Below are 15,585 nucleotides of genomic sequence, written 5' to 3'. Positions count from 1 at the left end.
TAAATTGAGTAATAGAATTAGTGACAACTTTATTACAAATGTCTGTATAAATAGCCTCTAAAATATATGTAAACAGACCATAGCGTGTATGTTTTCTTAGAAAGCTGTGAGAGCTATTATATGTTACAATATCAATACTCTAAGTCCTATCATCAACAGATTTCAGCCAGTGTATGGCTGTGGACTGACTACATAGTCTGAATGGAATGTTGGCATATTGGCAGTTCAGTTGAACAAGTATTGGAATCATTCCTCTAAAACTGTCTGACTAGCTAGCTAACAAAGCTAGTGCAGATAAATTCAAATTCATTATTTTACCCAATATCTTACCACATCGCTGGCAAACCATGTATGAACAACTCCCTGACCAAAATGTCTGACCTTTATCCCATCATAAGAAGGTTCATACCCGATCTATTTTCTAATTATATGGGATGATCTTTGTAAACTCACGGGGCTCTATCAACGGCTCCAGGGGCGTTATCAGGCCTCCACATCACTGCCTCACATAGAGGTCTGTTACTTCATCCTAGGAGCAGTATGCTGATTTAAAGTAGGATCCTAGGGCCAGGATGTTTTCCTGATAATGTAACCTGACCAGGAAATGGTCAGGTAAAACTCCTGGTCCTATTACTCAACAAAAGCGTCCGGGTACAAGCCCAGAATTGTTCTTCAACAAGCAATAAATGTTTCTAGTTAAAAACATATCTTACACATTACATTTTAGTCATGTAGCAAGCACATTTAGAGGATATTTTTATCCCTTCATTAAGGGCTCTACCAAGAAAAACACATTAGCTGAGGAATATTCCAAATCTCCCTGAAGCTAATTATTATAAGTCTATATATAATTCTTGTTAATTAAACTGGCCAAGAGGAAAACAACATGAATACATTCTGTGTGTCTGCCATCGCCCCTAGTGGGTGAGATTAAAATAAAACATGAATTTGTTGAGTCATAAAACTTTAACTACAGAGGGCGTAAAAACATCTAGGAGTGTATTCCATTAATATTTTTTCTTCATGGCGTTCTTCTTGAGCGCATTGAATGTGTTGCTGTATTTCTGGATGAGCTGCTCCACTTTCTTCTGGAACTTCTTCTCCAGTTCCTTTATGTCCTCACAGGCAACTGTGGACAGCTCTGAAAGAGGACACATATGATATATGAATTTCAGAGGCTCCTCAGAGCATCCTCCTTAGTGAATTTCCTGAAAATAAAAATAGTGAAACATTAAAAAAGTTATCCTTTTTAGATTAAACTATACTAAATATATTCACATCACCAAATAATTGATTAAACACACTGTTTCACAATGAAGGTCTACAGTAGCATCAACAGCACTGTGTAGGGTAGCACCATGGTGTAGCTGGAGGACAGCTCGTGTCCGGCCTCATCTGGGTACATTGACTTCAATACAAAATCTAGGAGGCTCGTGGTTCTCACTCCCTTCCATAGGTTTACACAGTAATTAGGACGTCCTCCAACCTATCAGCTCTTGCAGTATGAACTGACATGTTGTTCACCCAATTAAAGGATCAGATAATTAATCTAGTACTAAAAGCATAAGCTACAGCTAGCTAGCTGAGAGAGAGAAAAAGATAACAGTTTAACAGTTTTTAACAGAATAATTTAAAGGAGAAGAAAGAGAGACAGAGAGAGAGAGCTATATTTCATAGTATTTTTTACTTTCACTTACTTAGCTAGTGAATGCAGCTAGCTAGTTTAGCCTACTCAAACACCCGCCTCAAATAGAGAGGGATGCTAAGGTAGCTAGCTGGCTATCCAACATTGGAACTCTTCCAAGTCAAGGTAAGCTTTTGGTTTTGTAACGATGCATGCTGAGAGTCAGGAAGCAAGTTGAGGGAGTGAGTGTTTTAATAAATAAACACAAAATAATACAAAATAAGAAACACAAACAACGCACAGACATGACATAGAAATAATAATGCCTGGAACCAAAGGGAGTGACATAAAAAGGGAAGGTAATCAGGGAAGTGATGGAGTCCAGGTTAGTCTGATGATGTGCAGGTGCGCGTAATGATGGTGACAGGTGTGTTCCATAACAAGCAGCCTAGAGGCTGGAGAGGGAGCACACGTGACAGGTTTTATTCATTTATTTCCACCGGGACCCACCGGTGAAACTGCTAAACTACTTGCTGACTGTACTCCGTACTGCATGATTGTAGTGGATTTACTAACGTTTTAGTTTTAGTTGCTATGTTGATTATGGCGTTAGCTAACATGGTGACAACGATATAGGCTGTATGTAGCGGTTAAGATTTGAAGGTTTGGCTTGGAAAGTTTTTTTTGCTAGGTCACAGACAGCTGATGTGTTGTGAACTGAAGTCCACAAGCGAAGGGAACAGGTAAGAGGAATTATACGATCAAAGGGATTATGCTGTTTGTATGTGGTTGGTATGAAAGTGAACTGTGCTTGTGTGTGAGCAGGGGTGTATTCATTCTGCCGATTCTGTTGAAAAACATTTATTAACTGGAAGCAAGCTGAATGAAAAGAGAATAAACATACCTGAACTCTTGTTTGCAACTGTTGGACTACTGATTACACCCTAGATCAGCTAGATGCAGGCAAGAGTGTGCAAGGCATTATTGAACGTGTCAAAGTCAATCAACTTCATTGCTCAAATTTCTATCAACCTATACACCTATGTTGTAAACTTTCATTTATAGGCTAGGTTGTAGCAACCTCATGATGGGTATAGGGATAATTAGAGTATCATGTAGTTGTCTAAAATTATCAATGTTACATTGAGCTGGGTGAATGGAATATGAATGACAGTCATCCAATATGCTGTAATATAAATAAGGGAAAGGGGGATACCTAGTCAGGTGTACAACTGAATGTACCTTCTGCATTTAAACAACCCCTCTGAATCAGCAATGCTCATGAAAAAAAAACATCCTCCCTCATCTTAAATGCACCAACCGCCACTGATGTGTTTCCTTTTTACAACACAGAAGAGTCACTGGTGTTACCTTCATTGGCATCTACAGGAGTGGAGTCCTCAAGTGCAGGATCAGATGAGCTGGGCTCAGATGGAGGGTCAGGAGCCACAGCAGGGTCAGAAACAGGAGTGGATTCCAGTGGAGGCTGCTGAGGGGAGAACGGCTCATAATAATGGCGGGAACGGAAATAATGGAATGGCATCAAACACCATTCAACTGACTCCGCTCCAGTCATTACCACAAGCCCATTCTCCCCAATTAAGGTGCCACCAACCTCCTGTGGTGGATTCAACGTCTGGATCAGGGGTAGGGACGACCTTGGGGTCAGGAGTCAACTCTGTGGCTGGTTCAGCCTCTGGGTCAACCTTAGGGAGGCCCTCAGGCTTTGGAAACTTCTTAACACTCCCGGTGGAGGTTAACAACAGATGGCTGAATGATTGTGGCAGGTTCATCCTCCACACTGACAGTGTTTGGGGGTGACGTTTAATCCATGTTGGGTTCAGGCTCTGAAGGGGCCTCTTCAGGAGTAGGTGGAGTATCCTGGGTACTAGTAAAAGTATCAGCTTACTTCACTGGATAGGAAGCTTTAGTATCTTTAGTATAGTGAATTGAAATCTTGGCCCTATCCAACAGGAAACAGCCTTCTTACCTGTTTCTGCAAATGCAGTCTCCTCCCCCACAGTCTGTGTTATGTTGACAAGGGGCGCCTCAAAGGGGGAGACGTAGTCTGCTGATAAATGTGGGGACAGAGCACAAGTCCATCAAATCCCTAACAAAGACACCATAAAACCAACCAAGCCCTGTTCACATCTTACTATGGAAATGTTTTGTTGTGAAAGGAGAACCTTAGGAGTGAAACACGTCATTTTCAGTGTTTCAATGAGCTCTGTCTGGGAATTGATTTACCTCTGTTGTCTTTGTTGCCTTCTCATAATTCTTTGTTGGGTTGAATAAGGCATCTTTGAAATATTAGGCAGAACAAGACAGAAGAACAGAAGAACAGAAGTACAGAAGAAATCAGTCCCCTAGTGAAAATGTTATTTCAAATCAATGACTCTTAAAACACCATCTATAGGTGTTCTACCTATCCTACCTACACAATCATCCAATGTGAAAATTATTCTGTACCTTTTCTAAAAATAGAAACTGAAAGTAAGTGTACTGTACCTGCAAAAGCAGCAGGGATGTAGTCCTTGACCTCGATGTACACAAAGAGAGCTGTCAGAGTGAGCGGCATGTTGCTCTCGCTGCGCAGACAGATGTGCTGGAAGCCTGCAGGGCTCAAACCCCCATGAATCAATCAGACACAGTCAGAAGCCTTCTGACTCAAGGTCTACTTCAATCAGCCTCATTGTCGGGAAGACTGGGCAGAAGTGCAGTTTAAACCCATGTAGAAATACTGTAGGTAACGCTACATGAAGTTGCTCTTATATCTGTGTAGTAAAGCTGTAATCACTCAACACTAACAACACCATGTTAATACTGCGGTTTTACTAGATTAATAGCAGTGTTACTTCACAGGTATAAGAGAAAGGTAACGCAACATGTTATCATACAGACCTGACTGAAAGGCCTCAGTGGGAATGATCCTGTGGCCCAGAAACTTCCCGCCCTCCTCGTGAACCACGATCCTGAGGGAGGCCATGTCAGGCAGCAGGATCTGTCCACACAACAAGCTTGACCCTTCTGACAGGCATTCAACAAGGCAAAATGGTTAGCTTTGAGAAATGATAGTTGAACGAATGCCTTCTCAAAAACAAATGGTTCCTCGTTCCACACTGGGTTAATGGTGTTCGGTATGGGATACAACTTGGTCTGGTACTTCTTACACGCCTGTCTTCACACTCTTGTCTGACAGAAACGGGCCTGCATAGATCTGTAAGGAATTACGATGGAGTTATGGTAACGGATATATATGATACACAGGAGATTGGTGGTGCCTTAATTGGGGAAGACAGGCTTGTGGTAATGCCTGGAGTGGAATAAAACACATGGTTAGCATTTTTTTGTATGCCATTCCATTTGCTCCGTTCCAGCCATTATTATGAGCCGTACTCCTCTCAGCAGCCTCCACTGAGGATTTGTATTTAATTTATTTTTTTTAACCTTTATTTAACTCAGTCAGTTAAATGACTGTAATGCCTTTAGAAACACATGTAGGCCTATGGTAAGGGTCTTTCTATTAACTAGGTTAACATTGAGGATTTCCTAGCCTGGACATCTTGTTACAACTGATAATTGATAATAATCTCCCCATTTTTTTCATGTCATTACCTTAATATATAAGGGAGGATCATAGCTAGATTCAGTCAAATGTACAAGTTGATTTGCAACCTATGTTTAACCCTTTATCATGGTTGCTGTATTGATTGATTTGTCCACAACCGTGTGGCATAAAACATTTATTTTCTGTGCTTGCATTTATGACAGTGCAAGTTGTTAAGTATGAATCAGTTAAATTTGTCATTGAACTTGAACCCTGTAAGAATCCTGGATCTAGACCTTTATACTTAAAACCTTTATAGACTACTTGAACTTGGAGCTCAGAAATGTAAGCAGCCTACTGGAATAGAAGGGTATTGTGCTACTCTGTTGCAGTAAAACCACATTCGGTTATTATGAGGACGACAACATCTAATGTTGGCTTCAACTTGGCTTTCCATAAAAATCATTCCTCTAAAAAAAAAGAACCTGGTTTTTGGTCACTTTCTCATCATAAAAACTGCGATGGTGAGATTCAAATGGTGAGATGAATTTCATCGCTATTCATGGCTTTATTATGTGTCTCTGTGTCGGCCACATAGGCTACAAAACAATCAGCATGCATCCAATCTATTTAGTCAGGCAATGTCCACATTATTCTCACATATTTTAGAATGGAATAATAATTTGAATATCAACGCATTGGCAAGACCAAAAATAAATATTTATTCTTAAACTGGTAATGGCCTACTTTTTTGACACTTTTTGCTTGCTTTTTTGGGGGGAGGGTTCTATATTAGGCCCTATATGTACAATTATATAAATTATACAAGTGTATAACATTGAGGTCCTGAAAAAACCTTGAATTGACTTGCCAAATGTCTGTATGAACCCTGCTTAAAGGATGTATAGTCCTAGGCCTATGATGTTGTATAGGTGGAGTTATGGGCCAATTTTAATATATTCACTTTTATTCCTCTAAGTACACATGTGGAACTGCATAAAAATATTTTTGCTCTCGTTTCAAACCATTTAGAAATTTGATCCCAATGTCACACATTTCCCCATTATTTATAGAAAGACCCAAGAAGAAATAGAGCTGCAGACACAGCAGACCTATATACATATTGACTGTCCACTTACAGTAGACTATCACAAAACAGACAGACATATTCAACCAAGATGAACACACACACAGAAAGAGAGAGATGAGAGCGAGAGAAAGCCTGAGGGTATGCTACTCTGAAAAACAAGTGGGAGGAAAATAGCCCAGTTACAAACAGCCAGCTGCATCAGCTCTTCCAAAGTGGAACCGTGGATAATAATCCAGAGTGGTTTGATAATGACTAAACAGTCCAATAACTACATTAGATTTTTTATGAGATATTTTAAATGCCTGGCACAAAAGCCTGAAGCAAGAATACTGAATAGTGCCGATGTCTGCTGATTGGAGTTAACATAATAATAATAATTACATGCCTTGATGGTCAGTGTGTTGTCAATGATGGTGTCGATCCTGTCACAGTAGGGGTCAAACGTCTTGTTACTACCGCAGAAGAGGTCACGATTGAGGAGGTAGTCTGTCCTTCTGTTGAATTCAAATAAAGACATGTTGTGCTGCATTAGGAAATCTGGAGAAAAAACAACATATTTTCAGAACATTTCAAAATCACATTCATGTTTCTTCACTAACGCATACAGCACAACATTTTCATGTGAGATGGATCTGCAGTTTTGTGGCATGTGCAGTAGAGCAGTGTGCAAGTCAAAACAGGTCAACACTGACCTGCAGTGGTGAATATAAGAAACACTTATCATCAATAAAGAAACTCTACAAATGTGCCTTATAATGACTAATAATAATAATGGGAACAATCATAAGTTATTACACCAGTTTATCAGCCATAAAACAATCCTAATCCCAGATAGATGTTATACAGTAGCTTTACCCATAGTTTGAAAGTTGAGCGCCACCATCTGGCAGCCAGCATTCCAGAAGGGCTGTGGGCTGTAGTTGGACTAGTCTGGTTCCTTTAGGGTAGATTATTCTCATCTGCTTGTTATACCCGGATTGACATGTTAAGGGAGTTTGCATTCATAATGTGTGGCAGAAAATAATGATGATTTCTTAGTATTTGAGGATAATTCAATCAGGGCTAAAGTAGCAGTTGAGAAAAGGATACCCCATAAACTCCACTGCAGTCTTGGATATCAAATCAAATCAAATCAAATGTTATTTGTCACATACACATGGTTAGCAGATGTTAATGCGAGTGTAGCGAAATGCTTGTGCTTCCAGTTCCGACAATGCAGTAATAACCACCGAGTAATCTAGCTAACAATTCCAAAACTACTACCTTATACATATAAGTGTAAAGGGATAAAGAATATGTACATAAAGATATATGAATGAGTGATGGTACAGAGCGGCATAGGCAAGATGCAGTAGATGGTATCGAGTACAGTATATACATATGAGATGAGTATGTAAACAAAGTGGCATAGTTTAAAGTTGCTAGTGATACATGTATTACATAAAGATGCAGTAGATGATATAGAGTACAGTATATACGTATACATATGAGATAAATACTGTAGGGTATGTAAACATTACATTAACTAGCATTGTTTAAAGTGGCTAGTGATATATTTTACATCAATTCCCATCAATTCCCATTATTAAAGTGCCTGAAGTTGAGTCAGTGTGTTGGCAGCAGCCACTAAATGTTAGGGGTGGCTGTTTAACAGTCTGATGGCCTTGAGATAGAAGCTGTTTTTCAGTCTCTCGGTCCCAGCTTTGATGCACCTGTACTGACCTCGCCTTCTGGACGATAGTGGGGTGAACAGGCAGTGGCTCGGGTGGTTGTTGTCCTTCATGATTCTTTATGGCCTTCCTGTGACATCGGGTGGTGTAGGTGTCCTGGAGGGCAGGTAGTTTGCCCCCGATGATGCGTTGTGCAGACCTCACTACCCTCTGGAGAGCCTTACGGTTGTGGGCGGAGCAGTTGCCATACCAGGCGGTGATACAGCCCGACAGGATGCTCTTGATTGTGAATCTGTAGAAGTTTGTGAGTGCTTTTGGTGACAAGCCAAATTTCTTCAGCCTCCTGAGGTTGAAGAGGCGCTGCTGCGCCTTCTTCACGATGCTGTCTGTGTGGGTGGACCAATTCAGTTTGTCTGTGATGTGTACGCCGAGGAACTTAAAACTTACTACCCTCTCCACTACTGTTCCATCGATGTGGATAGGGGGGTGTTCCCTCTGCTGTTTCCTGAAGTCCACAATCATCTCCTTAGTTTTGTTGACGTTGAGTGTGAGGTTATTTTCCTGACACCACACTCCGAGGGCCCTCACCTCCTCCCTGTAGGCCGTCTCGTCGTTTTTGGTAATCAAGCCTACCACTGTTGTGTCGTCCACAAACTTGATGATTGAGTTGGAGGCGTGCGTGGCCACGCAGTCGTGGGTGAACAGGGAGTACAGGAGAGGGCTCAAAACGCACCCGTGTGGGGCCCCAGTGTTGAGGATCAGCGGGGTTACCTACCCTCACCACCTGGAATGGTGGTGGAATATTCTCCCCTTTGGTCCCCTTTGGTCTCCACAAAAGATGAGATGAGGTAGCTCTTGTTTTTCTCTGTCCACAGGATAATGAGAGGGTGTAATGAGGTCTGTGTGTAGCTGGTGTAGAGGAGTCAGGCGCAGAACAGCAGATATGAGTCAATAAATGTACTTTATTCAACATATACAAATGCAATACAAAAAAGAGAGCCCACATTAATGGACCATACTACATACAAACAATTACAAACAGACATGGGGGAACAGAGGGTTAAATAATGAACAAGTAATTGGGGAATTGAAACCAGGTGTGTAAGACAAAGACAAAACGAATGGAAAATGAAAAGTGGATCGGCGATGGCTAGAAGGTCGGTGACGTCGACCGCCGAACGCCGCCCAAACAAGGAGAGGGACCGACTTCGGCGGAAGTCGTGACAGAGGGATCATGCCGAATATTATTTTCCATCAGCAACAACAACTAGATTAACAGGTTCTATATATAACTTTGTGTAAAGTTTGTTTTTAATCATATGAGGTTATTATTTTAACAAAAACTGCATCTCTCATTCCTATTTCTGTAGAGGCAAAAGTTACCCTCATCTAACTCCTGCCCCAACTTAACATCAGCAAATCCCTTCGAGCGCCAGGGGGGAAGAGCGGGAGCAGGCGTGACAGATTCAATGCAAGCAAGACACAGTGGCACTGGAGAAATATGATAAGATGAACACATAGGCCTATCTCTCTGTTCATTCTTAGCCTGACATTTCAGTGATTTGTGTGGTATTAAAAAATATTCTGCTAATATGTGTCAAATAACGTGGATTTGCATAATATGTTTATGGCCCGCTATCAAAATTCCTGCGTTGCCATGTAATGCTTACATAATGAAGAAAAGTTTTTAGTACTGCATATCCAGGCTCTGGTCTGTCCACGAAGTGAAGGTAAACGGTAGACATGTTCTCTGTATCCACTTCATCTTTTAATTATTATTTTGGGTATAAGGGAGGATCACCTGTTTTTTACAAATATATTTTGCTGAAGAGAGGTCCATCCATTTTCAATTCAAAGAGGTCCGATTTTCTCCATGTAATCCTTATTATAAATAACGTTCACTCCCTGAATGAGCTGGAGGCAGGCCAAACATCATCAAGCCTGGAGGAAATCAGTGTGTGACAGTAAACTATGCTGAGCCGTTTGGTTTGGTCTGTGTACCAGTTATGGCGGAGCTCTGGGTGCCCTTAAATGGCAGTGTTGAGTGAAGGGGCCATGAGATGTGTGGTGTGGAGTGGAGTGGTGTGGAGTGGAGTGGTGTGGAGTGGAGTGGAGAGGCTGTTGTGCTGCACACATGCTCCAGTGCCCAGGCCCAATATGACACTCTGTATTGTGTCTCAATGGACACCTGCTGGCAGAGCCCCAAAAAAAGCTGTCACTGTGAGATGTAAAGCAGGGGCCACTTCCCGGTACACTGTTTCTGTAGGCACTGGGGTCTGGACTACGGTTGTAACACTCTCTATCATTAGTAACACTCTATCTCTGTTGTCTGTCTGAGTTTTAATGAATGAGGTATGTGTTTATGGGGACTACAAGAGGGGTCGACAATTGGTCAATGGTCTACATTAGTTAGATGCTTTGTTTTTGTTGGCACACACCATATCGGATCAATAGGGCTATTCTCTAGCATTAAGGTCCAAAATAGCATTAGGGTAAGTGTTAGGACTGGGGCTAGAATCCCCCAACATAGGTGACATATTCCATTGAAAATGGGTGAATAATGTGTTTACTACAGCAGCACTGCACTGCCTGGCACTGAGAGACGAGGACTGACTGACACCCGACTTTGAACAGGATCTCGATTGTCATGGTGAATCCGTGGATGATGATGGGTTCTTCATCCAGTGGTTTTCCCTTCCAGCAGTCCAGCTCCAGGCAACGGCAGCCGGCCAGCAGACACTGGCGGCGCCGTCACGCCGGAAAACTGACCCACTGTGGAGGGATCACAGGGAAATATGTTCCATTACACTCTAGAGACACTCAAAGGCATAAGCAACAGTCTGTACGATTTCCAGTCATTTTAATTAATGAAATAACCCAAAAAAGGATTGTATAAATTATCATTAATCCATAGACTTTCTATTGCTTCTATTACTAGCTCTGTGCTCACATTTACAGACAAGAAAATGCCTTTCCATTTTTGTAGCTCTGGGTAGACTTTCATAAACCTTGTTTACCATAGCCGTGTTCAAATGTGTGATATCAGGTCTAAAGGCAGTTCTCGTCTGACCTGTCTGGTATGTGTTGGACTTGATTAGGCAATGTGGCAGCGGTTGGCTCATGTCCTGACACTTGGCCAGTTTGTCCAGTATTACCACAGATGTCAGATAGAACAGCTGACCTGTAGAATAAGACACATGCACATCATAGCAGTGTTACACATCTCTCTTCTATAAAACACTGGATTGAAAATACAGTAATGATTGGGAATAAAGTGCAGTCAATGATGATCGGTTAGTTCTCCTGTCCTGTCTGTAGTAATCAGACAGCATCTATGTGTATCTCTCCTCTGTTGGCGTTGGAGGAGCAGGGCTCATACTTTTCGATGAGGGCCTTCACCTGGTCAGGTCCGATACGGGAGAAGAGCTCTTCAGTGAGGCGGGGGTAACGCTGCTTCTTGTTGACCACGCCAAACCCTAAGCCAGGGAACCACTGCATGAGCTGGACCCTCCAACCGAGCAACTGTTGAGGGGAACATAATGACAATTACACCTGGCATCGCCTCATGCCTGTATTCTCCAATTAGTAAGAATCACACTGCTCGGTCAATTTCGATTTTTCACTTACTAGGATGTGAATATCTCATATATCTCAGGCCAGGGACAAAGACTCATCAGGAAGAGCTTGAAAGCAGCTTCATGGAAGATGTCCAGTTCATAGTGTCACCCTGAGAGAACACACAATTTACCTCTCACATTATTACATTCCACTGGAAATCATTCATGACACACATTCAGAAAGGACTATAAGTACTTGAACTATATTTGTTTGTCATTTAGTAGACACTCTTCTCCAGAGCGACTAGGGTTAAGTGCTTTGTTCAGAGCACAGATTTTTCACCTAGTCTGCTCTGGGATTCAAACCAGCAACATTTCTGTTACAGCCCAATGCTCTTAACCACAAGGCTACCTGCCGCCCTATACAGATGCAAAACTCAGAATTGTGGGGAGGTGTGCTGAAGCCAGGGCACTCTCCACCCTCTTCTTATCGGCTAGAAACATCTTGTAAACACTGAAGATGAAAATAAAGACAACACATGAATCTAGTTTAAATTGATTGAATATGTTGAACTGTTGTGGGAGCTGTTCAACAAATTCAACAAAATTGTCTGTGGCTCACTTTTTGACAGGGATCTTAACATCTTTATTGGTCTGAAGGGAGATACGGACATACCTAGGATGGAGAGGTTCATCATTTTTTTACATTTATTTTTTACATTCAACATAAAGAGAGACCGGTCCTTTTCCACTCACATTTTCTCCATGAAGACATGTCTGAATGCGTTGGTCCTCGATGGGTTGTAAGCAATGGACAGGATATCAGCAGCCCAGTTCTATAACATCAGACCACAACCGCATGAAATTGCTGTCTGGATTTACTACTTGTCATGATAATAACTGTTTCGTTTTTGACCACTAGAGGGCATAGAAATGATCAGTCACAGTGCCTCAGGAAGAGAACCAATTGTTATTTTCATTAGAGTTAATTAAAACTGGATATTGTAGTCGTAAACTCATAAAGAGTGCAAGGACAGAGGATGCTTTGTGGAGGAAATGAAGGCTCATATTAGTGGTTGACCTGAGGCAAGGTTAGTGCTGCAGAGCCAGTTTGGAATCTGGCAACTAATATAAACCAATGTTGGCGGTTAGGTGATGCTGATAAGCAAATGTACTCTAGACATTTACATACCTATTGATGCATGAGTATGACACTTAATGATTTTAAGATATGCTACATACAGTATGTGTAGAATGAGCTCTGGTTATTTCATGTTGCTGTGGGGAAAGATGTCATGATGTAAGGATTGTGATGTGTATTACCTGTATCACATTCTCCTTGTAAGCAAAGAAGCTGTGGTAAGTCACTGTTTGGAAAATGCAGGTTGAACACATTCCTGACTTTAGGGTGCCGTTGATGAGGACGGACAGACATGAATAAAACAAAGATGAGGGACCAAAAGTAATTCCTATGTTCCTATGTTATCACAATGATGATTATTGTGTAGGCAAAGCATTTCGTTTGTGTTTTTATGATCTCTTTCTTTCACACAGTAAAAAAAAGTACATTATTTGACACTTTCTCTTGTATTCCCTGTCATCCTCTACTATCCTCTAGGTCTCCATGTATATTTGGAAAGGGGGAAATGAAGCCTGCTACATCCTGGTGTCTGTCTTCCATACACAGGACGCCTGGGAGCTCAAGCCTGACCAGACAGGCAAATCACTGCAAGAAAACTCCAGACAAGAGCAGAGAAAGATGAGAGCAGCAGCTCAGCAGAGGAACTGGGTATCAACTATATCTTCAACAGATAAAGTGTTTGTTTTGATACAGTATCCGTGGCTTACAGAGGAGCAACTGATCCCCTTGAAAGCAGAACAGAGGATAGAGTGTCATCCGATGGCACACCAGTTATAGGGATGATGTTGTTTATTCCCCAGGGAATAGCTGTGACCTCCCTCAGTAGTAGGGAGTAAATGGCTGCACACTGAAACTCTCCATGGAGACAGCTCAGGGTGGGTGCAAGCAGTGGGAGAGGTTCAAACTGTCAAACTCAATCATCTCTCTACAGCTTGATCTGCTAAACAGAAATCACAAATCTGGGCTCTCTCGCTTTAGCTACAATCACATCACCAACACTGTGTGTGGCCAGTATATGTGCATTTGCATTGTGTTTATTGCTGCTTTTGCAATACAAATTCCCTCTCAGTTACACAACACACACTTTAGAGGCTTTGACAGGAAAGCAGATAAAGACTGGCTTTATTGAGTGGATCACACAGCAGTGGAAGCTGTGCACATCTTAGACAATGGTACTCACTTTAGAAAGTTTTGCATATTTTCCTGATATGTTCTCAACATCCAGGAGCTCTGTCTACTAGAAATGGGGAATTATAAATCCACAATCCAATGACTATGATAGAACAATTATTATTTTATGATTGCATGAACAGATAGGCATCTGCAGCACCCAAAGTAAATTGAATTGTGCGTTCTACTACTTGCCTGAATCCTCTGTACGGAACAAGTGGTTAACAGACTGATGTACTGCAGAACAGAAGGTGTTGTGAGAGGAGCGAGACGGAGAGAGGTAGAAAGCAAAAGAGCAAAAGAGAGAGCACTACAGTAGAGAGAGAGAGAGAGAGAAGGAAGCAGCTGTCAGCCCAGTGAACGTTGTGCTGTGCAACAGGCTGGTAACAGGCTGGTAAAACCCACATCAGCTGTGATCAATACAATTTACGAGGCTGCTGCGACTGTAACGCGTAATGCAGAGTTTTGAACCATCTCACAACTCTGTTAACATATATTGTGGTAACAGTGGCGCTGAGTCATCCCAAATCCTGACGGACCCCATTCCAGAGCTGTGGAGTCTGAAGCAGCCAGCACAGCTGCCAGGACATGTTTCTATTGGTCTGGATTCAGGATCTAAACTGTTCAACTAAACAACCAGGCAGATAATAAAATGTGACAATATTTACTCACTGTAAATCAATTATTTCCAAGTCATTTCTGGTTGTACTAGCCCTTAGAGTCCATCTTCATGGTGACAGGTGTCACGAATTCCACCAAAGTCGGTTCCTCTCCTTGTTCGGGCAGCGCTCGGCGATCGGTGTCACCGGTCTTCTAGCCATTGTCGATCCACTTTTCATTTTCCATTTGTTTTGTCTTGTTTTTCTCCACACCTGGTTCTCATTTCCCTCATTTGTGTTGTGTATTTAACCCTCTGTTCCCCCCATGTCGTTTTGTGGAATTGTTTGTTTGTAAGTGCTTGTGCACATTGGTTACTGGTGCGTGTCGGGTTTTGTACCCATGATGGTTATTTTCTGTATGCTGTTGGTTTTGAATTAAACTGCTCCGGCTATTACCTCGTTCTGCTCTCCTGCGTCTGACTTCACTGCCACCTGTTACACACCCCTTACAACAGGCACAGTCTTGGTTGACTCCTGATATTAGAGAATTACATTTTGAGATATTGCAAACTTCTACAAAAATGACTTTGCCACAGAACTATGGCTATTGGTATTGAAGACAGACAAGTTGTATTATTTATAGAGGCAACATTTTGTAAATTGCAATGGATGTTTTACATTAATGGAGTCTTGTAAATGTCATATTATGTTTTTCAGAAAGAGCTTTCTCTGATTCTCATTCAAAGTGAACTAATCCTCCAGGAATTTGCTGCACTTATAAGAATAGCCGACTCACCTCTGACCATTTGGTAAACCCACCTCCTTTGACCAAGTAGCGTTTGACCTCTGGTGGCTCCAGGGTATACCGTCTCTTGTCCATTGTGTTGGTTCCTGTTGTTCCTCTCCTGTTGTGTGACTGGTGGAGGTGACCCCCCTTCCATTTTCAATTAAATTTTATTTTGATCACTCCTGGCCACTAGCAAATAAATGACTGACCTTATGGACCTTAGCAATAATTACGTCTGTTGACGTTTTTCCTCTTCTCAGACACATGCTTTACAAGATTTAAGGAAATGTCACTGCATACCTCACGTAACAATCAGTACCCAAATATAGACTGCCATACTGTACAATATTGAGAGACAATAGCCAGGATGCTTGTTCAATCTGTGATTGCTGATCTACCG

At 41.7% G+C, this 15,585-nt stretch overlaps 1 pseudogene; it reads right to left on the bottom strand.

The window, feature by feature from the left end:
• Positions 1 to 1,007: 1,007 nt before the first annotated feature.
• Positions 1,008 to 15,278, bottom strand: LOC118362162 (1-phosphatidylinositol 4,5-bisphosphate phosphodiesterase beta-2-like; annotated as a pseudogene).
• Positions 15,279 to 15,585: the final 307 nt, after the last annotated feature.

Source organism: Oncorhynchus keta, chromosome 29 (assembly GCF_023373465.1).
Source record: "Oncorhynchus keta strain PuntledgeMale-10-30-2019 chromosome 29, Oket_V2, whole genome shotgun sequence".
NCBI lineage: Eukaryota > Metazoa > Chordata > Actinopteri > Salmoniformes > Salmonidae > Oncorhynchus > Oncorhynchus keta.
Note: the sequence above shows the minus strand (reverse complement) of the source record. Positions and strands in the feature narration are given on the sequence as shown.